The sequence below is a fragment of the Oncorhynchus tshawytscha genome, linkage group LG02, assembly GCF_018296145.1.
Source record: "Oncorhynchus tshawytscha isolate Ot180627B linkage group LG02, Otsh_v2.0, whole genome shotgun sequence".
NCBI lineage: Eukaryota > Metazoa > Chordata > Actinopteri > Salmoniformes > Salmonidae > Oncorhynchus > Oncorhynchus tshawytscha.
The window spans coordinates 22,091,499-22,113,567 of NC_056430.1; positions in this window are offsets into that span (position 1 = coordinate 22,091,499).

Below are 22,069 nucleotides of genomic sequence, written 5' to 3' on the forward strand. Positions count from 1 at the left end.
TATGTGATATCAACAGAGAAGAATATTTTCTGGGTGATTTAAATATTGATTGACTATCATCAAGCTGTCCACTCAGGAAAAATCTTTAAACTGTAACCAGTACCTGCAACCTGGATCAGGTTGTCAGTCAACCTACCGGGGTAGTTACAAACAGCACAGGACTGAAATCATCAACATGTATTGATCACATTTTACTAACGATGCAGATATTTGCTTGAAAGCAGTATCAAAATCCAGAGGATGTAGTGATCACAATATAATAGCCATATTTAGGAAAACCAACGTTCCAAAGGCTGGGCCTAATATAGTGTATAAGAGGTAATACAATAAGTTTTGTAGTGATTCATATGTTGATGATGTAAAGAATATTTGCTGGTCTGTGGTGTGTAATGAGGAGCAACCAGATGCTGCACTTGACGCATTTCTGAAACTATTTATTCCAGTTACTAATAAGCATGCACCCATTAAGAAAATTACTGTAAAAACTGTTAAATCCCCTTGGATTGATGAGGAATTGAAAAATTGTATGGTTGAGAGGGATGATGCAAAATGTATGCCAATTAAGTCTGGCAGCCCAACTGATTGGCAAACATACTGCAAATACAGAAATCATGTGACTAAACTAAATAAAAATAAACTACACTATGAAACAAAGATAAATTATATAAAGAATGATAATAAAAAGCTTTGGGGCACCTTAAATTAAATTTTGGGGGAAAAAGCCAACTCGTCTCCTTCATTCATTGAATCAGATGACAAAGCCCACTGATATTGCAAACTACTTTAATTTATTTTCATTGGCAAGATAAGCAAACTTAGGGATGACATGCCAGCAACAAACGCTGACACTACACATCCAAGTATAACGGACCCAATTGTGAAAGACAAGAATTGTAATCTTAAATTCCGTAAAGTTAGTGAGGAAGAGGTGAAAAAAATTGATTGTTGTCTATCAACAGTGACAAGCCACCGAGGTCTGACAACTTGGATGGAAAATTACTGAGGATAATAGCAGACGATATTGCCACTCCTATTTGCCACATCTTCAATTTAAGCCTACTAGAAAGTGTGTGCCCTCAGGCTTGGAGGGAAGCTAAAGTTATTCTGCTACCTAAGAATAGTAAAGCCCCCTTGACTGGCTCAAATTGCCGACCAATCAGCCTGTTACCAACCCTTAGGAAACTTTTGGAAAAAATTGTGCTTGACCAGATACAATGCGATTTCACAGTGAACAAATTGACAACAGAAGTTCAGCATGCTTATAGGGAAGGACACTCAACAAGCACAGCACTTACACAAATGACTGATGATTGGCTGAGAGAAATTGATGATAAAAAGATTGTGGGGGTTGTTTTGTTAGACTTCAGTGCAGCTTTTGACATTATTGATCATAGTCTGCTGCTGGAAAAACATGTGTTATGGCTTTACACCCCCTGCTATAATGTGGATAAAGAGTTACTTGTCTAACAGAACACAAAGGGTGTTCTTTAATGGAAACCTATCCAATATAATCCAGTTAGAATCAGGAATTCCCCAGGTAGCTGCTTAGGCCCCTTGCTTTTCTTCAATTTTACTAACAACATGCCACTGACTTTGAGTAAAGCCAGTTTCTATATATGCGGATGACTCAACACTATACACGTCAACTTCTACAGTGACTGAAATGACTGCAACACTCAACAAAGAGTTTGTTTCAGAGTGGGTGGCAAGGAATAAGTTATCCCTAAATATTTCTAAAACTAACAGCATTGTATTTGGAACAAAACACTCACTAAAACCTAAACCTCAACTAAATCTTGTAATAAATCATGTGGAAATTAAGCAAGTTGAGATGACTAAAGTGCTTGGAGAAACACTAGATTTTGACCATGACAGTTTACAACATATTGATGCAGTAGTAGCTAAAATGGGGAGAAATCTGTCTATAATAAAGTGATGCTCTGCCTGCCCTCTTAACAACACTATCAACAAGGCAGGTCCTACAGACCCTAGGTTTGTCGCACCTTGACTACTGTTCAGTCGTATGGTCAGGTGCCACAAAAAAGGACTTACCTATGTCAGGAAAATTGCAATTGGCTCAGAACAGGGAAGCACGGCTGGCCCTTGGATGTACACAGAGAGCTAATATTAATAATATGCATGTCAATCTCTCCTGGCTGAAAGTGGATATCACTACTTTTATTTATGAGAGGTGACATGTTGAATGCACCGAGCTGTCTGTCTAAACTACTGGCACACAGCTCGGACACCCATGCATATACCCCACAAGACATGCCACGATGTCTCTTCACAGTCCCCAAGTCCAGAACAAACTATGGGAGGCAAACAGTACTACACAGAGGCATGATGACATGGAACTCTATTCCACATCAAGTAACTGATGCAAGCAGTAAAAATAGATTTAAAAAACAGATTAAAATACACCTTATGGAACAGTGGGGACTGTGAAGCAACACAAACATTGGCACAGACACATGCATACACACACACACACACACACACACACACACACACACACGATAACATACGCACTATACATACACATGGATTTAGTACTGGAGATATGTGGTAATGGTGGAGTAGGGGCTTGAGGGCACAGTGTGTTGTGCAATCTGTGATTGTATTGTAATGTTTTAAAATTGTATAAACTGCCTTAATTTTGCTGGACCCCAGCCAAAGCAGCAGCTAATGGGGATCCATAATAAATACAAGGGTCTGACTGCTATTTTATCTTCAAGGGGATGTGTAATCTGATCCATTTCGCTACACTCGCAATAACATCAGCTAAACACGTGTATGTGACCAATAAAATGTGCTACAATTTTTTTTACTTTTTTTTAAAAACTCTGTTTATTAAGTTTTACACACACACACACACACACACACACACACACACACACACACAAGACAAAGCAATATAAATAATATACTCAACTAGAAAAAAAAATACAAATAAAAATACAAATAAAAAAATAGCTTTAAAGATACCATACTTTAGACAAGTTAAACACACCAGGCAGAAGGCTACAGAGGTTAAAGGGCAATCTATAGTACAGGGACAGAGCAAACACCTCACCATTGTTCCTGTAAATAGTCAAGGGATAAGGGTGGAGAAATGCAACCACTCACAGAGAGTCATGGCCACAGACCGACCATCCACTGGACAGATTTTTTTTTTTACAATGCTTTAAAATAAAAAAATGAAATTATTATTCATGTAGGCGTGAACAAAATGTAAAAATAACTGGGAAAAACAAGCTCACACTTCAGTCTCTGCCCGAGCAAGATGAACAAGGCATCTGCGGATCACAATCAATAAGCACATGGACCTTAATGCCCCCCCAACAAAAACACAGAGAGAGGCTCCTCCAACCCTTAAGTCACAGACTTATTTTAGTATTAATTGGAATGCCATCAGAGGATGGACTGTTTAAAGTAAGACCGGAATGGAGCCCAAGCCTCATCAAACAGTTTCATCAAACAGTTCCCACGTGAATTTAATTTAATTTTTTCTAGTTTCAGAGAGCACAACACATCCCTCACCCAATATTTATAAGATGGGGGAGCTGCCATCTTCCAGTTCTGTAGTATTAGCCGTCTAGCTAAAAGAGTTGTATAAGCAACAGTGTCCGACTGGATTCTTGATAGGGGGGTACCCATGGACAGTACTCCAAAAAGGGCTGTAAGGGGAGACGGATCTATAGCGGTGTCATATATATCAAAGAAACATTTAAATATTAATTCCCAGAAACCTGACCGTTTATGACAGCCCCAAAACATATGCAACAGTGTGACTGGTTCCACTTTACATCTGACACAGGTAGGATCAAAATCAGAGAATATTCTTCCAAGTTTGGCCCCCGACCAGTGGATACGGTGAACCACCTTGAAATGAATGAGGCTGTGTCTAGTGCTAAAAGAGGACGAGTGCACCCTGTGCAGCACAGATTCCCAGGCGTCTTCCCCAAGTTCCTCCCCCAAATCCTTTTCCCATAGAGTCTTTAAAGGCACCAAAGAAGGGTTCTGTAAGTCATGAATGATTGCATATACATCTGAAATTGTGCCCCTAGGAAGCTTGTTCAGCTCCAAGATGCTCTCTATAGCTGTATTCGCAGGCCTATTGGGAAATCCAGGTGTGTTAGCCCTGACAAAGTTTCTAGTCTGGAGATAGCGGAAAAAGTGGGATTGGGGGAGATTGAACTTTTCCTGCAGCTGAGAAAAAGAGGCAAATGTATCATCAAAGAATAATTGGGCTAGCGAGGAGAGGCCTAGTGAGTGCCAAATGCCAAAAGCCCCATCATTGAAAGATGGAGGAAATAAAATGTTCTGATTGATTGGGCCTGATAGAGAAAAGCCTCGGAGGCTAAAGGCTAAACGGAACTGATTCCAAATTTTAAGAGACTGCTTTACAATTGGGTTGACACACCTTTTGCCTAGGGACACTGGGAGAGACGAGCACAGCACAGAGGAAAGTGCTGCAGGTTTACACGATTCAGACTCCATCTGGACCCAGAGTGGTCTAGGGCCAGTAGGATCAGTCTGCAGCCAGTACAGAACGGCTCTGAAATTTGCAGCCCAGTAGTATGTCTGAAAATTTGGTAGAGCTAAACCCCCCAATGACCTAGGCTTCTGTAAATGGTTTCTACCAATCCGTGGTACCTTGCCATCCCAAATAAAATGCATGAATGTTTGATCCAGTGAAATAAAAAAAGATTTTGGAATAAAAATGGGTAAACATTGAAATAAATATAAAAATTTGGGTCAACACATTCATTTTAATGACATTAATCCTTCCGATAAGAGAAAGGGGTTGCGAATTCCAAAAAGTAAAAGATTGTTTCAATCTGTCTGCTAGAGCAACAAAGTTTTCCTGAAACAAATTTGAATATTTCCTTGTCACTTTTACTCCCAAGTAAGTGAATTGATCCCGGACAATACTAAACTGAGAACTTGTAAAAGAGCACTTTAAAGCAGCCTTGTTTACCAGAAAAAGCTCACTCTTGCCTAGATTCAGCTTGTACCCTGAGATTGATCCAAACTTTTTAAGAACAGATAGGGCACGTGGCAATGAGGTATCGGGGTTGGAGATAAACAAAAGGAGGTTGTCAGCATATAGCGAGACTTTCTGCTCCCAGCCCGCCCTGATTATGCCTTGAATGGCATCATTAGAGCGTAGTGCAATGGCGAGAGGCTCGATTGCCAAAGCAAACAACAAGGGGGAGAGTGGGCAACCCTGTCTTGATCCGCGGTGCAAGGGAAAATAGTCAGAGGACAAGTTATTAGTCCGTACCGAAGCCATGGGGGAAAAATAAAGAATCTTTATCCACGCAATGAATTTGGGGCCAAAGCCAAATCTATAAAGGGCAGCTGTTAGGTAATCCCACTCAACGCGGTCAAACGCTTTTTCGGCATCAAGTGAGACCACCACCTCTGGGTTCTCTGACGCTGGGGAGTACAGTATATTCATAAGGCGCCTAATATTGAAAAATAAATGCCTATTTCTCACAAAGCCAGTCTGGTCAGAGTGTATTACTTGGTGCAGCAAGCCTTCCATACGGATGGCTAAAAGCTTAGCTAGGATTTTGTAATCACAGTTTAAAAGCGAGATTGGGCGATAGGATCCACATTCCAGGGGGTCTTTGTTTTTCTTTAGTAGTAATGAAATTGAAGCCTGATAAAGACTAGGCGGTAGCTTTGAAGTATTGAGGCACTCTGCAAATAGTCGAGACAAGAATGGGCAAAGCAGACCAGAAAACGTCCTGTAAAATTTGGTTGGAAAACCGTCCGGCCACGGTGATTTACCACTTTTCATTGCGGACACTGCTGTTGCAACCTCCTCAAGCGTAAATTCTTCTTCTAGACAGTCATGGGAGTCTGTATCAATTGAAGGCATATTCAAGCCATTAAAGAAGGAGTCAATCAGTAAGGGGTCTTGAGGGGATTCAGAGGTGTATAGCGCAGAGTAAAATTGTTTAAATTGATCATTGATCTCTTTATGTATAACTGTGGTGGCACCAGACGGGGTCCTTATTTGTGGGATTAAACGTGAGGCCTCAGATTTACGGATCTGATGCGCAAGGAGTTTACTGGCCTTGTTGCCTTGTTCATAGACTTTGTATCGAGCTCACAAGAGTAACTGTTCAGCTTGCCTGGTAGAAAGCTCATCAAATTCAGATTGGAGTAGTTGGCGCTCTTTATGCAGATCAGAGGAAGGATCCGTAGCATACTTCTCATCCAGTGTGGCTATGGACTCGCTCAGGTCCCGAAGTCGCTGGGAGCGAACTCTGTTTTGGTTGGCTGTATAAGAAATCATTTGGCCACGTAGGTATGCTTTGAGAGACTCCCATATGGTAGAGCAGGACATACCTGTTGTTGAATTAGTTTCTAGGAATAAGGTGATTTCAGAAGAAATGAAATTGACAAACTCCTTATCTGAGAGTAAAATGGGGTTGAGACGCCATTGATAACACATAGGTCGCTGGGGAAACTCTAGTTCAAGCACTAATGGTGAATGGTCAGAGATAAAAATACTCTCGTAAGTACACTGCCGAAGGTTAGGCAGAAGTTTTTTGTCCAAAAAGAAGTAATCAATCCGGGAGTATGTTTGATGAACATGAGAATAAAAGGAATACTGTCTATCTGTAGGATGTAGGAAACGCCAGGCCTCAAACATAGCATATTTCTGAAGAAAGGATTGAATAAGTAGGGCACATTTAGATGGGCCTGTATTTGTTTGTGAGGACTTGTCAAGAACTGGGGACATTTTACTGTTGAAATCCCCCCCTAAAATCAACAAATGATGAACAAATTGGGACTAGCAGACAGAAAGGAAGAAATTAAACTTGTGTCATCCCAATTGGGAGCATAAACACTAGCCAAAACAAGAGGGGTAGAAAACAGTTCACCGGTTACTATGACGTATCATCCCTTAGGATCAGCAATAACCTCAGAAGCTACAAAGGGAATAGCTTTATCAACCAGAATAGCAGCACCTCTTGATTTACTATGAAAGTTTGAGTGGAACACTTGACCAACCCAGTCCTTACGCATCCTAAAATGCTCACCAGTCCTCAAGTGAGTCTCTTGTAGAAATGCAATATTTGCATTCAAACCCTTTAAGTGTGTCAACACCCTCTTACGCTTCACCGGGTTGTTAACCCCTTTGGTATTCCAAGAAATGTACTTGATCGTATTATTTCGGCCCCTCTGGGCATTCCCGTTATTCAACCCTGTCATTAGATTATAGAATGGAAAAGCAATGAGCGCCCAAAACCCCCAGAATAACTTGTCTCAGAGTAATAATGTACGGTGGTAAATGTTTGGAAAAAGTACAGAAAAAAAGATTAAAAAACTAAAAAGACAGAATGACAACATTAGAACTGAACAATTCAACCTGCCCCCCCCACCCCCTCCCCCCATCCCAGACAATACCTCCCCAAACGAGGTACAAGCCTAAATAGAACATCAAATCAAATCAAATTTATTTATATAGCCCTTCATACATCAGCTGATATCTCAAAGTGCTGTACAGAAACCCAGCCTAAAACCCCAAACAGCAAGCAATGCAGGTGTAGAAGCACGGTGGCTAGGAAAAACTCCCTAGAAAGGCCAAAACCTAGGAAGAAACCTAGAGAGGAACCAGGCTATGTGGGGTGGCCAGTCCTCTTCTGGCTGTGCCGGGTGGAGATTATAACAGAACATGGCCAAGATGTTCAAATGTTCATAAATGACCAGCATGGTCGTATAATAATGAAACTGGCAGAACAGGTGGACTGGGGACAGCACATCATGTCAGGTAGTCCTGGGGCATGGTCCTAGGGCTCAGGTCCTCCGAGAGAGAAAAGAAAGAGAGAATTAGAGAGAGAATATGGGGTGGCAGGGCTGGACAGAACATGGCCAAGATGTTCAAATGTTCATAAATGACCAGCATGGTCGAGTCATGGACTGGGGACAGCAAGGAGTCATCATGTCAGGTAGTCCTGGGGCATGGTCCTAGGGCTCAGGTCCTCCGAGAGAGAGAGAGAAAGAGAGAATTAGAGAACGCACACTTAGATTCACACAGGACACCGAATAGGACAGGAGAGGTACTCCAGATATAACAAACTGACCCTAGCCCCCCCGACACATTAACTACTGCAGCATAAATACTGGAGGCTGAGACAGGAGGCTGAGACAACATGTTCTCTTCGCACAGTATGTCTGTGAGAGTGCGGTATTAAACCTAAACCCACAGTCCCGCTCTTTAAAGTCGCGTTTTGTTAGTGGATCAAGCAGCAAAAAGAAAGATTTGTATGTATTTTTTCAAATAAAAAAAAGGCGAATCCCTTGTGCAAACGGAATGACAAAAGCACCACTTGTAGATGTATATAATTGTATTCCCAGTCTTATAACAGGCATTGAGAGAGAAAATAAATAAAATGTATAAAGGCTCTCAGCCAAAAATCTAATTTGAAGTAAGGAAATCGTAGTAAGACAATCAAAAATAATAGTAATTATAATAGTAGTCTAGTTGAAGCTGAGACAGCTTACAACCAATACCAAAAAACTACGTGTGCGCAACGTTGAACGTTTGCTGGGCATAAATGACGCTCAAAACCTTTAAAATTAAAGTGGGGCCCCAAAAAACATGTAGCCTCGGGAGACATTTACTGTTTACTGGGTCAATGCAAACAGATGCAGTAAACAAATAACCAAAAATATTTTGAGTCACCGAGACAATGTGTAAACAAACTAAATAGGTGAGCGAGATAATGATAGATAGATGATATAGATGAGATAGATGATCAAAACAGATCACATCAAATAAGCCTGAATAGTTTCACCAACTATACAAGACTAGCCTGTTATATCTAAGCATAATTGTACCACAAGTGGGTTACTTACTATCCACAGTTCGCAAGCAACAGTTGCTGAACTGTGAGCATATTCAAGACTTCTTGATGTGACGTTGAATGTGAGCCATAGCCTCATCCGGAGATTCAAATGTGTAGTCTTTACCCTCATGAGATATCCATAAACTGGCCGGGAATCGCAGTCCATACTTCACACTTGGATGGTCCTGAAGTACTCGTTTGGCCTGTCCGAAAGCTGCGCGCTGCCTGGAAACAGTGGGGGAGTAGTCCTGGTAGATGGAAAAGCTCTGTCCTTGAAAGCTCAGAGTGGTATTGCGGGCTCGTCGGAGGATCTCCATCTTCTCATGAAAAAAGTGCACTCAAAGAATTATGTCATGGGGCCTCTCCCCATCCCGGGGCTTTGGGCGCAGCGACCGGTGGGCTCGATCAATCAGGGGCTTTTCATCTAAGGCAAGAACATCCTTCAGCAGCCCTGAAACGAAATCGGTGGCGCGATGCATGATACAAGTCTCAGATTATTGCAGCGAGAGAATCCCTCTAGACTCACACAGCTCTCCTTCACCTTTTTCAAATCCGCAACTAGGCGTTTAACTTCAGCCTCCAGGGATGTAGTTAAATCGGAGACATCAGTAGCGGAGGTCTCCAGTGCCGCAATCGTTGTAGTGTGTGACGCAGTTGTTGTTTTGTGTATTGTGATTGCTGGCACAGTCTCGTTCTGCAGGATGGTTAAATCTGCTTTTAAAGTATCAGAAACCTCCTGTATTCTGGCCTCAATCGTAGCAACTGTTGATGAATAGATACATGAGAAACGAGACCAAGTTGCGACTCTGGACAAGGCGGATAATGTATAGTAAAGGCCGTTTATTCAAGAGTAATGATCTCTGAAAATGAAATGTGAATGACGTGTTGAGAAACACAACCACCTGTGTTTTCATTTCAACTATCTCAGAGCGTAGTAGTTTGATGGCCTCGAGAATGTTCATTTCAGCGCCGTGCCCCCAGTTAAAGTGTGCATCCTCGGGCCCTCAGACTCAGGAGAGGGCGGTGATGAGAGCGGGTCTTGTAGGCCGGGTTTTCTCAAAGTCATGCTTTTGGCCTTATGTTTGGTCGACATGCTGACATTCAGAAGCAAAGTAGTCTTGTTTTTTACGGAAAGGGATCACCAAATTAATATTTGAAAATAAATATGGTTCTGCTGCAGAATTCACATAAACTTCAAGAATACCACGGGAGCAAACGGAAAAACACGTCAGTCGCACATGGCGTCCTCTACCATCCCCCGTGATACGATTTTTAAAATCCTAGATCTACCTCACGAGCCTATCAGATGAGCTAAACTACTTCTATGCTCGCTTCGAGGCAAATAACATGCATGAGCGCAGCAGCTGTACCGGAAGACTGTGATCACGCTCTCTGCAGCCGATGTGAGTAAGACTTTAGACAGGTCAACATTCACAAGGCTGCAGGGCCAGACGGATTAACAGGACATGTACTGCGAGCATGCGCTGACCAACTAGCAAGTGTCTTCACTGACATTTTCAACCTCTCCCTGTCCGAGTCTGTAATACCAACATGTTTTAAGCAGACCACCATAGTGCCTGTGCCCAAGAACAGGTAACCTGCTAAATGACTACCGACCGGTAGCACTCACATCTGTGGCCATGATGTGCTTTGAAAGGATGGTCACGGCTCACATCAACACCATCATCCCAGAAACTCTAGACCCACTCCAATTTGCATATCGCTCCAACAGATCCACAGATTATGCGGTCTTTGTTGCACTCAACACTGCCCTTTCCCACCTGGACAAAAGGAATACCTATGTCAGAATGCCATTCATTGACTACAGCTCAGCGTTCAACACCATAGTGCCCTCAAAGCTCATCAATAAGCTAAGGACCCTGGGACTAAACACCTCTCTCTGCAACTGGTCCTGGACTTCCTGAAGGGCCGCCCCCAGGTGGTACGGGTAGGTAACAACACATCCGCCATGCTGATCCTCAACACAGGCCCCTCAGGAGTGCGTGCTCAACTCCCTCCTGTACTCCCTGTTCACTCATGACTGCACGACTCCAACACCATCATTAAATTTGCCGATGACACAACAGTGGTAGGCCTGATCACCGACAACAATGAGACAGCCTATAGGGAGGTCAGAGACCTGGCCGTGTGGTGCCAGGACAACGACCTCTCCCTCAACGTGATCAAGACAAAGGAGATGATTGTGGACTACAGGAAAAGGTGGACCGAGCATGCCCCCATTCTCATCAACGGGGCTGTACTGGAGCAGGTTGAGAGCTTCAAGTTCCTTGGTGTTCACATCATCAACAAACTAACATGGTCCAAGCACACCATGACAGTCGTGAAGCAGGCACGACAAAACCTATTCCCCCTCAGGAGACTGACAAGATTTGGCATGGGTCTTCAGATCCTCAAAAAGGTTCTACAGCTGCACCATCGAGAGCATCCTGACTGGTTGCATCACTGCCTGGTATGGCAAATGCTAAGCCTCCGACCGCAAGGCACTACAGAGAGTAGTGCAAACGACCCAGTACATCACTGGGGCCAAGCTTCCTGCCATCCAGGACCTCTATGCCAGGCAGTGTCAGAGGAAGGCCCTAAAAATTGTCAAAGACTCCAGTCACCCTAGTCATAGACTGTTCTCGCTGCTACAACATGGCAAGCGGTACCGGAGCGCCAAGTCCAGGTCCAAGAGGCTTCTAAACAGCTTCTACCCCCAAGCCATAAGACTCCTGAACATCTAGTCAAATGGCTACCCAGACTATTCGCATTGCCCCCCTGCCCGCTCCACACCACTGCCACTCTCTATGCATAGTCACTTTAATTAACTCTACCTACATGTACATAATTCCTCAACTAACCGGCGCCCCTGCACATTGACTCTGTACCGGCACCACCCTGTATATATTGTTATTTTATTTTTAATTACTTGTTACTTTTCTCTTATTTTTATCCATATTTTTTTCAACTGCACTGTTGGTTAGGGGCTCGTAAGTAAGCATTTCACTGTTAGATCTGCACCTGTTGTATTCGGCGCATGTGATTAATACATTTTGATTTGATTTATTTATTATAAAATGTCTAATTACAATACAATACAAACATAGGACATCACAACATGTATATTGTCTCTGAAGAAAGATCAAATAACATTAAAAGTTTAAAAATTAAAAATAAATCACAAGAATTTCAAAAGTTAAAAGTTAAATTACCTCAAATAAAATAAAGGTCAGTTGTTCAAATTTATGATAAGAGTTTTAAGAATACAGTGTTTTTGTGTTGTCGTCTAATTCTAGAGATTTTATCAAATATTGGATTTCAAGTAAAAATATCTTGCATTTGGAAACAGATTTCAAATATTTGTTTTTGTGTATATACAATTTAGCAGAGAGAATTAAGAAATTAATGACTAATTCAGTAGTTTTGTTTTAATTTGAATAATAACATAACATACATATTTCATTGTAAATGCATCGGTCTTGATGAAATAAAAAATTGTAATTCTTAACTCACTCCAAACTAACTTCACAGTCACACATAAAAAAGTGTATTATTAGTTTCCTCTTCTTAATCACAGGAAAGGCATTGTCCTCTAAGTCCATGAATTTAGACAAGTTATTGCAAGGATAGATTTTGTGCAAGATTTTAAAGTGAATTTCTTTTACTTTATTTCATCTAAAAAAAATTGTGAGGGAGCAACCAAGCTTTCTTCCATTCAATTTCAGTAATATATGCATTCCAGAAAAATTTCACTCAAGGCGAGATCTTGTTTCTTGGTGTAGTTCCACACTCCACTGATTCCACACTCCAAGACTGCTTCCATCACGTGGACTGGGATATGTTCCGTATTGCGTCAGACGACAACATTGACGAATACGCTGATTCGGTGTGCGAGTTCATTAGAACGTGCGTGTTGAAGATGTCGTTCCCATAGCAACGATTAAAACATTCCCAAACCAGAAACCGTGGATTGATGGCAGCATTCGCGTGAAACTGAAAGCTCGAACCACTGCTTTTAATCAGGGCAAGGTGACTGGAAACATGACCGAATACAAACAGTGTAACTATTCCTTCCGCAAGGCAATCAAACAAGCTAAGCGTCAGTATAGAGACAAAGTAGAATCTCAACTCAACGGCTCAGACACAAGAGGTATGTGGCAGGGTCTACAGTCAATCACGGATTACAAAAAGAAAACCAGCACCGTCATGGACCAGGATTTCTTGCTCCCAGGCAGACTAAATAAATGTTTGCCCGCTTTGAGGACAATACAGTGCCACTGACACTGCCCGCAACTAAAACATGCGGACTCTCCTTCACTGCAGCCGACGTGAGGAAAAACATTTAAACGTGTCAACCCTCGCAAGGCTGCAGGCCCAGACGGCATCCCCAGCCGCGCCCTCAGAGCAGGCGCAGACCAGCTGGCTGGTATGTTTACGGACATATTCAATCAATCCCTATAACAGTCTGTTGTTCCCACATGCTTCAAGAGGGCCACCATTGTTCCTGTTCCCAAGAAAGCTAAGGTAACTGAGCTAAACGACTACCGCCCCGTAGCACTCACTTCCGTCATCATGAAGTGCTTTGAGAGACTAGTCAAGGACCATATCACCTCCACCCTACCTGACACCCTAGACCCACTCCAATGTGCTTACCGCCCAAATAGGTCCACAGACGATGCAATCTCAACCACACTGCACACTGCCCTAACCCATCTGGACAAGAGGAATACCTATGTGAGAATGCTGTTCATTGACTACAGCTCGGCATTTAACACCATAGTGCCCTCCAAGCTCGTCATCAAGCTCGAGACCCTGGGTCTCGACCCCGCCCTATGCAACTGGGTACTGGACTTCCTGACGGGCCGCCCCCAGGTGGTGAGGGTAGGCAACAACATCTCCACCCCGCTGATCCTCAACACTGGGGCCCCACAAGGGTGCGTTCTGAGCCCTCTCCTGTACTCCCTGTTCACCCACGACTGCGTGGCCACGCACGCCTCCAACTCAATCATCAAGTTTGCGGACGACACAACAGTGGTAGGCTTGATTACCAACAACGACGAGACGGCCTACAGGGAGGAGGTGAGGGCCCTCGGAGTGTGGTGTCAGGAAAATAACCTCACACTCAACGTCAACAAAACTAAGGAGATGATTGTGGACTTCAGGAAACAGCTGAGGGAACACCCCCCTATCCACATCGATGGAACAGTAGTGGAGAGGGTAGTAAGTTTTAAGTTCCTCGGTGTACACATCACAGACAAACTGAATTGGTCCACCCACACAGACAGCATCGTGAAGAAGGCGCAGCAGCGCCTCTTCAACCTCAGGAGGCTGAAGAAATTCGGCTTGTCACCAAAAGCACTCAAACTTCTACAGATGCACAATCGAGAGCATTCTGGCGGGCTGTATCACCGCCTGGTACGGCAACTGCTCCGCCCACAACCGTAAGGCTCTCCAGAGGGTAGTGAGGTCTGCACAACGCACCGGGGGCAAACTACCTGCCCTCCAGGACACCTACACCACCCGATGTTACAGGAAGGCCATAAAGATCATCAAGGACAACAACCACCCGAGCCACTGCCTGTTCACCCCGCTATCATCCAGAAGGCGAGGTCAGTACAGGTGCATCAAAGCTGGGACCGAGAGACTGAAAAACAGCTTCTATCTCAAGGCCATCAGACTGTTAAACAGCCACCACTAACATTGAGTTAGTGACTCAACACCAGCCACTTTAATAATGGGAATTGATGGGAAATTATGTAAAACATATCACTAGCCACTTTATACAATTGTACCTAATATGTTTACATACCCTACATTATTCATCTCATATGTATACATATATACTGTACTCTATATCATCTACTGCATCCTTATGTAATACATGTATCACTAGCCACTTTAACTATGCCACTTTGTTTACATACTCATCTCATATGTATATACTGCACTCAATACCATCTACTGTATCTTGCCTATGCCGCTCTGTACCATCACTCATTCATATATCTTTATGTACATATTCTTTATCCCCTTACACTTGTGTCTATAAGGTAGTAGTTTTGGAATTGTTAGCTAGATTAATTGTTGGTTATTACTGCATTGTCGGAACTAGAAGCACAATCATTTCGCTACACTCGCACTAACATCTGCTAACCATGTGTATGTGACAAATAAAAATAGATTTGATTTGGAGTTCTTTTATGAATGTATTATTACATTTCTTATCCAGCAGGGGGCAACCTTCTAACATAGGTTGTGCATCTTGACATGTTCTCCAAACCACAAATGAGATTTCATTAATTTGAGTACGTACTGAAGGTATTGCTTTACAGAAAGAATTACATTTTTTATAATGTATTGGTAAATTATATATTTCTAAGAACTTTCTATAAGAGTTTCTTAGTTAAACTTGTCTAGTTAAATAAAAGTTAAATAAAAAATAAAGAGTACATACCTCGAGCTGCGTAAATCACGACTGTGCGCCCAGACGACGTCATTAGTATGCGTCCAAGAGTCGGACAAAGTTTATTTAAATTTTATTAACAACAAATCAATACATAAAGCACATGAGGAAACACAAGCATACATAGATTACAAACAATGGACAATCGAACTAGGGGGTACAATTTCACTGTGATAACATGCGTCTTGGTGAGAGGTGTAGGAGTCAGGCGCAGGAGAGAGCAGGGATGTCTGAGAAGCGTGTTTAATAATATAGTCCAGCAATACAAAAATGGCACAGACCAAAACCCCAAAACTACGCTCTCGAATAATCAGAAACTCGTGCAAACGCACGGAGGAACAAACACAGTTCCGACACTTTACATACACGTGCGTAATAGCGAAAAAACAACAAACATCAAATACGATCGAGCGCAATGCACACAAGTCTAATCCGCACCTCATCTTCTTGAAGCGGACCAGCCACCACCGGCCTGAGGAGAGACACATGAAACGAGGGGTTAATACGGTAATACGGGGGGAGCTGTAACCTATAACACACCTCGTTTATTCTCCTCAGGACTTTGAATGGCCCCACAAACCGCGGACCCAGCTTCCGGCAGGGCAGGTGGAGGGGCAGGTGGAGGGTCGAGAGCCAGACCCGGTCCCCCGGTGTGTACACCGGGGCCTCGCTGCGGTGGCGGTCGGCACTGGCCTTCTGCCGCCCTTCGGCCCGTTTAAGGTACCCGTGGGCGGCCTCCCAGGTTTCCCTTGAGCGTTTCACCCAATCGTCCACCGCAGGAGCCTCGGTCTGGCTCTGATGCCATGGTACCAGGAACGGCTGATAGCCCAACACACATTGGAAGGGCGACAGGTTCGTAGAGGAGTGGGGGAGTGAGTTCTGGGCCATCTCCGCCCAGGGGATGTACTTCGCCCACTCCCCTGGCCGGTCCCAGCAATACGACCGCAGAAACCTACCCACATCCTGGCTCACTCCTCAGGCACCCCGTAGTGCCGGAAGACGTGAGTAAACAGGGCCTCCGCCGTCTGTAGGGCCGTAGGGAGACCGGGCAAAGGGAGGAGACGACAGGACTTAGAAAACCGATCCACAACGACCAGGATCGTGGTGTTGCCCTGTGACGGTGGCAGATCGGTCAAGAAGTCAACCGACAGGTGTGACCAAGGCCGCTGTGGAACGGGAAGGGGTTGTAACTTCCCTCTGGGCAGGTGCCTAGGAGCCTTGCACTGAGCGCACACTGAGCAGGAGGACACATAAACCCTCACATCCTTGGCTAAAGTGGGCCACCAGTACTTCCCACTAAGACATCGCACCGTCCTCCCGATCCCCGGGTGACCAGAGGAGGGGGATGTGTGAGCCCACCAAATTAACCTGTCTCTAACCACCAGCGGAACATACACCCGTCCCTCTGGACACTGTGGTGGAGTGGGCTCAACACCCGATGCTCGCTCAATGTCTGCGTCCACCTCCCACCTCACAGGTGCCACTAGACAAGAAGCCGGGAGGATGGGCGCAGGATCAATGGCCCGCTCCTCCGTATCATATAGTCGGGACAGTGCGTCTGCCTTAGTGTTCTGGGAGCCTGGTCTATAGGAGATGGTAAACCTAAATCGGGTGAAAAACATGGCCCAACTTGCCTGACGAGGGTTCAGTCTCCTCGCTGCCTGAATGTACTCTAGATTACGGTGGTCAGTCCAGATGAGGAAAGGGTGTTGGGCCCCCTCAAGCCAATGTCTCCACACCTTCAGGGCTCTGACAACAGCTAGCAGCTCCCGATCCCCCACGTCATAGTTTCGCTCCGCCGGGCTGAGCTTCCGAGAAAAGAAAGCACAGGGGCGGAGCTTCGGTGGCACACCCGAGCGCTGGGAGAGTACGGCTCCAACCCCAGCCTCGGATGCGTCCACCTCCACTATAAATGCCAAAGAGGGGTCCGGATGCGCCAGCACGGGAGCCGAGGTAAAAAGAGCCTTCAGGCGACCAAAAGCCCTGTCCGCCTCAGCCGACCATCCCAGACGCGTTGGCCCCCTTCAGCAGTGACGTAATGGGCGCAGCCACCTGCCCAAAACCCCGGATAAACCTCCGGTAGTAGTTGGCAAACCCTAAGAACCGCTGCACCTCCTTTACCGTGGTTGGAGTCGGCCAATTACGCACGGCTGCAATGCGGTCATCCTCCATCACCAACCCCGATGTGGAAATGCAATATCCAAGGAAGGAGACGGCCTGTTGGAAGAACGAGCATTTCTCAGCCTTGACGTACAGGTCATGCTCCAACAGTCGCCCAAGTACCCTGCGCACCAGAGACACATGCGCGGCCCGTGTAGCGGAATAGACCAGAATATCATCGATGTAAACCACCACACCCTGACCGTGCAGGTCCCTGAGAATCTCATCCACAAAAGATTGGAAGACTGCTGGAGCATTCTTCAACCCGTACGGCATGACGAGGTACTCATAATGGCGGGATGTGGTACTAAACACCGTCTTCCACTCATCTCCCTTCCGGATACGCACCAAGTTATATGCACTCCTGAGATCCAGTTTTGTGAAAAACCGTGCTCCGTGAAATGACTCAATCGCTGTGGCAATGAGAGGTAGCGGGTAACTATACCCCACCGTGATGGAATTTAGACCTCTATAGTCAATGCACGGACGCAGACCACCCTCCTTCTTCTTCACAAAAAAGAAACTCGAGGAGGCAGGTGAGATGGAGGGCCGAATGAACCCCTGCCCCAGAGATTCCGATATGTATGTCTCCATAGCCACCGTCTCCTCCCGTGACAGGGGATAAACGTGACTCCTGGGAAGTGCAGCGCCTACCAGGAGATTTATCGCACAATCCCCTCGTCGATGAGGTGGTAATTGGGTCGCCTTCCTTTTACAGAAGGCGATAGCCAAATCGGCATATTCTGAGGGAATGTGCACGGGGGAGACTTGGTCTGGACTCTCCACCGTTGTAGCACCGATGGAAACTCCTACACACCTGCCTGAGCACTCCTCCGACCACCCCTGTAGAGCCCTCTGTTACCACGAAATCCTGGGGTTGTGACGGGCCAACCAGGGGATCCCCAACACCACCGGAAACGCAGGAGAATCAATGAGGAAGAGACTAATTCTCTCCTCATGACCCTCCTGCGTAACCATACCCAGTGGAGCCGTGGCCTCCCTGACTAGCCCTGACCCTAATGGTCGGCTATCTAAGGCGTGCACTGGGAAGGGTTTGTCCAGCTGAATAAGGGGAATCCCTAACCTGTTCGCTAAACCGCAGTCAATAAAATTCCCCGCCGCGCCTGAATCTACTAGCGCCTTATGCCGGGAAAGAGGGGAAATTCAGGAAAAACAATCCATACATACATACATGTGACCAACAGGGGGCTCTGGGTGAGCCTGGTGCCGACTCACCTGAGGTGTCCGGGCAGTGCTCGGCCTGGCGTCTCGACTCCCGGGGGGACCCCCCCCAGCACCGGTCAGCAGTGTGCCCTCTGCGACCACAGCTGGCACAGGAAAGGCCCCCTCCTCCGGTCGCCCTCGCTGAAGCACCTCCCAGCTCCATGGGTGTTGGAGTGGTGGAGCTGGGAGATGGAACTGACAGAGCCCGGTCTGGACGTCCGCGGGTCGCCAGCAAGTTGTCCAACCGAATGGACATGTCAATCAATTGGTCCAAGGACAGGGTGGTGTCTCTACAGGCCAGCTCCCTACGGACGTCCTCACGCAAACTACACCTATAGTGATCGATCAAGGCCCTGTCGTTCCATCCCGCGCCAGCGGCCAAGGTCCGGAACTCTAGAGCAAAGTCCTGAGCACTCCTCCTCTCCTGCCTCAGATGGAACAGCCGTTCACCCGCCGCTCGACCCTCAGGTGGGTGATCGAACACGGCCCGAAAGCGGCGGGTGAACTCTGGGTAGTGGTCCCTCGCCGAGTCAGGATCGTTCCATACCGCGTTGGCCCACTCCAGGGCTTTACCTGCGAGGCAGGAGACGAGGGCGTTCACGCTCTCACCCCCCGAAGGAGCCGGACGAACGGTCGCCAGGTATAGGTCCATCTGGAGTAAGAAGCCCTGGCACCCGGCCGCCGTCCCATCAAACTCCCTCGGGAGGGCGAGTCGAATCCCACTGTGCTCAGGCAATGAAGGAGAGGGTAGTGGTACTGGTTGTGGTGTGGCTGATAACGGTGTGGGAAGGCCACCTCTCTCCCATCTCTCCATCTTCGCCATCACCTGATCCATGGCGGTCCCCAGTCGGTGTAACACTGCCGTGTGGTGTTGAACTCGCTCCTCCACGGACCCTGGGAGTGCGTCTGCTCCTGCTGACTCCATAATTATATTGGTGCAGGATTCTGTGATAACATGTGTCTTGGTGAGAGGTGTAGGAGTCAGGCGCAGGAGAGAGCAGGGATGTCTGAGAAGCGTGTTTAATAATATAGTCCAGCAATACAAAAACGGCACAGACCAAAACCCCAAAACTACGCTCTCGAATAATCAGAAACTCGTGCAAACGCACGGAGGAACAAACACAGTTCCGACACTTTACATACACGTGCGTAATGGCGAAAAAACAACAAACATCAAATACGATCGAGCGCAATGCACACAAGTCTAATCCTGCACGAATTACGGCAGGTAACAGGTGCCCTATATACCCACAGAAATCAAAGCAACTGAAACCAGGTGTGAAAAGGAACACAGACAAAACAACCAGAAAAAGAAAAAGGGATCGGTAGCGGCTAGTAGACCGGCGACGCCGAGCGCCAAGCGCCGCCCGAACAGGGAGAGGAGTTACCTTCGGTAGAAGTCGTGACAATCACATTACAATTACACAAGGACCTTAAAAAGGGACATGCGTATACTTACAATTCTAACAGCTTTTTGTTAGTAGAGCATTTAACCTTAAAATGCATTTAGTCTTAAAATACAGTTCAATTTATTTTTGTAGGATACAAAAATGTAGTTTTCTGTTTGTAAATTTCCATTTGCGTATATGAAATTTGGCCAAAAGAATAATGAAATTAATTACATAAAAATGTTTCAGCTTATTTCTATTGTATGTAAAGAATCCAAACAGTACATCTCTCCACAATAGTGTAACATCTTCATAAATGTGTTCAATTATAAATCTACTGATGTCTTGCCACAGTATTCTTTCATGAATACAATGCCCAAAAAGATGCAACACTGTTTCTGGGTGGTCATTACAAAAGGAGCAATTTGAGTTGATGTTTTCCTTTAACTTCTTCATATAGTGGTTGGCAGGATAATATTTATGAATAACTTTAAAGGAAACTTCCTTAATTTTGTTAACAAGTGGGTATGTGTTGCAACATCCAAACTTTTTCCCAACAGGTATTATCAATAAATCCATTCCAATAAGGTATGACATAAGGTATAGATACAACATCCTGCTGAAACAAGGATCGTATCGCTCTGTTGTTGAATGGACCAAAAGAGAAAGAAATCTTTCCTACTGATGAGTCAACAGGGTCAACGGAAGGTAGGTTCTGAGGGTCAGGTCTTGACACGTTCCTGAATAACAGAGCAACACCTGAGGGAATGGCATCTAAAACGAAATTGTTTAGCAAATAAAAATAAGGCCTTGCGCTTCACATTGTTTCATAACCCCCTAGCATCAAGAGAAACTATAGACAAAGACAAAACAATAAAGATTATATAAAAGTATAAACTGTAGTAGGATGAGTCAAAGACGTAGGAGCAGTGAACGTAAACGATAAGGAACCGAGATCTGCACCATTTAAGTCAATTTAAAGTGAAAATAGCTTATTCCATAACCTTTGAGCTAGACATTATCTGGCTTTGAAATTCAACTCAACTGAAAATTATGTTCAAGACCAAACCAAGGGTTCTTGTAGTAAGAGAGACTAAAAAAAAAACTTTAGTGTAATCAGGAACTATTCCGAGAAATAAAACAACAAATAATAATTTAAATAAAAGGGTACCTATTATTTTAAGTACATATGAAAACTGATCATAAAATAATTGAATAAAAAATGTTTTACATATAAACGTTCCTAAGACCTTTTTTGGAAATAAGTGTTAATAACTAAATAGAGCAATAACCGTGTAAAGTCAGAGCAGACCTGTATGCCCTTTAAAACAGTATCTTAGTTACTGTATACATAAAAAATAAATACAGCTTTCAATCTTCTTCGGAAGTTTGTAAACAAAATAGGTCTTCTGGTCAAGAACAAACTAATAAATTGAAATACCTGAGTATTCCTGAAAAATGGTCACCTGATGCTTGTTATGTAAACAACATAAGGAAAATGAGAATACCATGGCTGAAACCATCAACCTGTTCCTTCTGGTGAGATTTTAGGGAGGAATATGGATTTCTGAACCGTTGATGAAGCCTCCTCCGACGAAGTAAGCAGCGTTCCCCTCATTTCGTGCTAACTTGTCCCTTCTTTCTAGGTCTTCCGGGCTGAGATGCTCGGCGAAACGCATACCATGGCTCTGAAGGAAGGCGTTCTTCCCAGCAGTTTTCCAGACAGCATCCCTGTAGAATCTGGTAGTGAATAGGATGGTGATACCCCTAGGTCTTGAATCGTTTTGCTGTTGCTTCTTGCCGAGGCGATGCACAACGTCGATGGTATCACCAACTTTGTTCTTCTCTGCAGTGTTGGTGTTTACATACAGGAGAGGGAGAGCAAAACAACGACGCTGGACAGAGTGGAATCAGGTGTAGCAAAAAGGCAGTTTATTTTAAGATCAGAGATATCTTTGTTC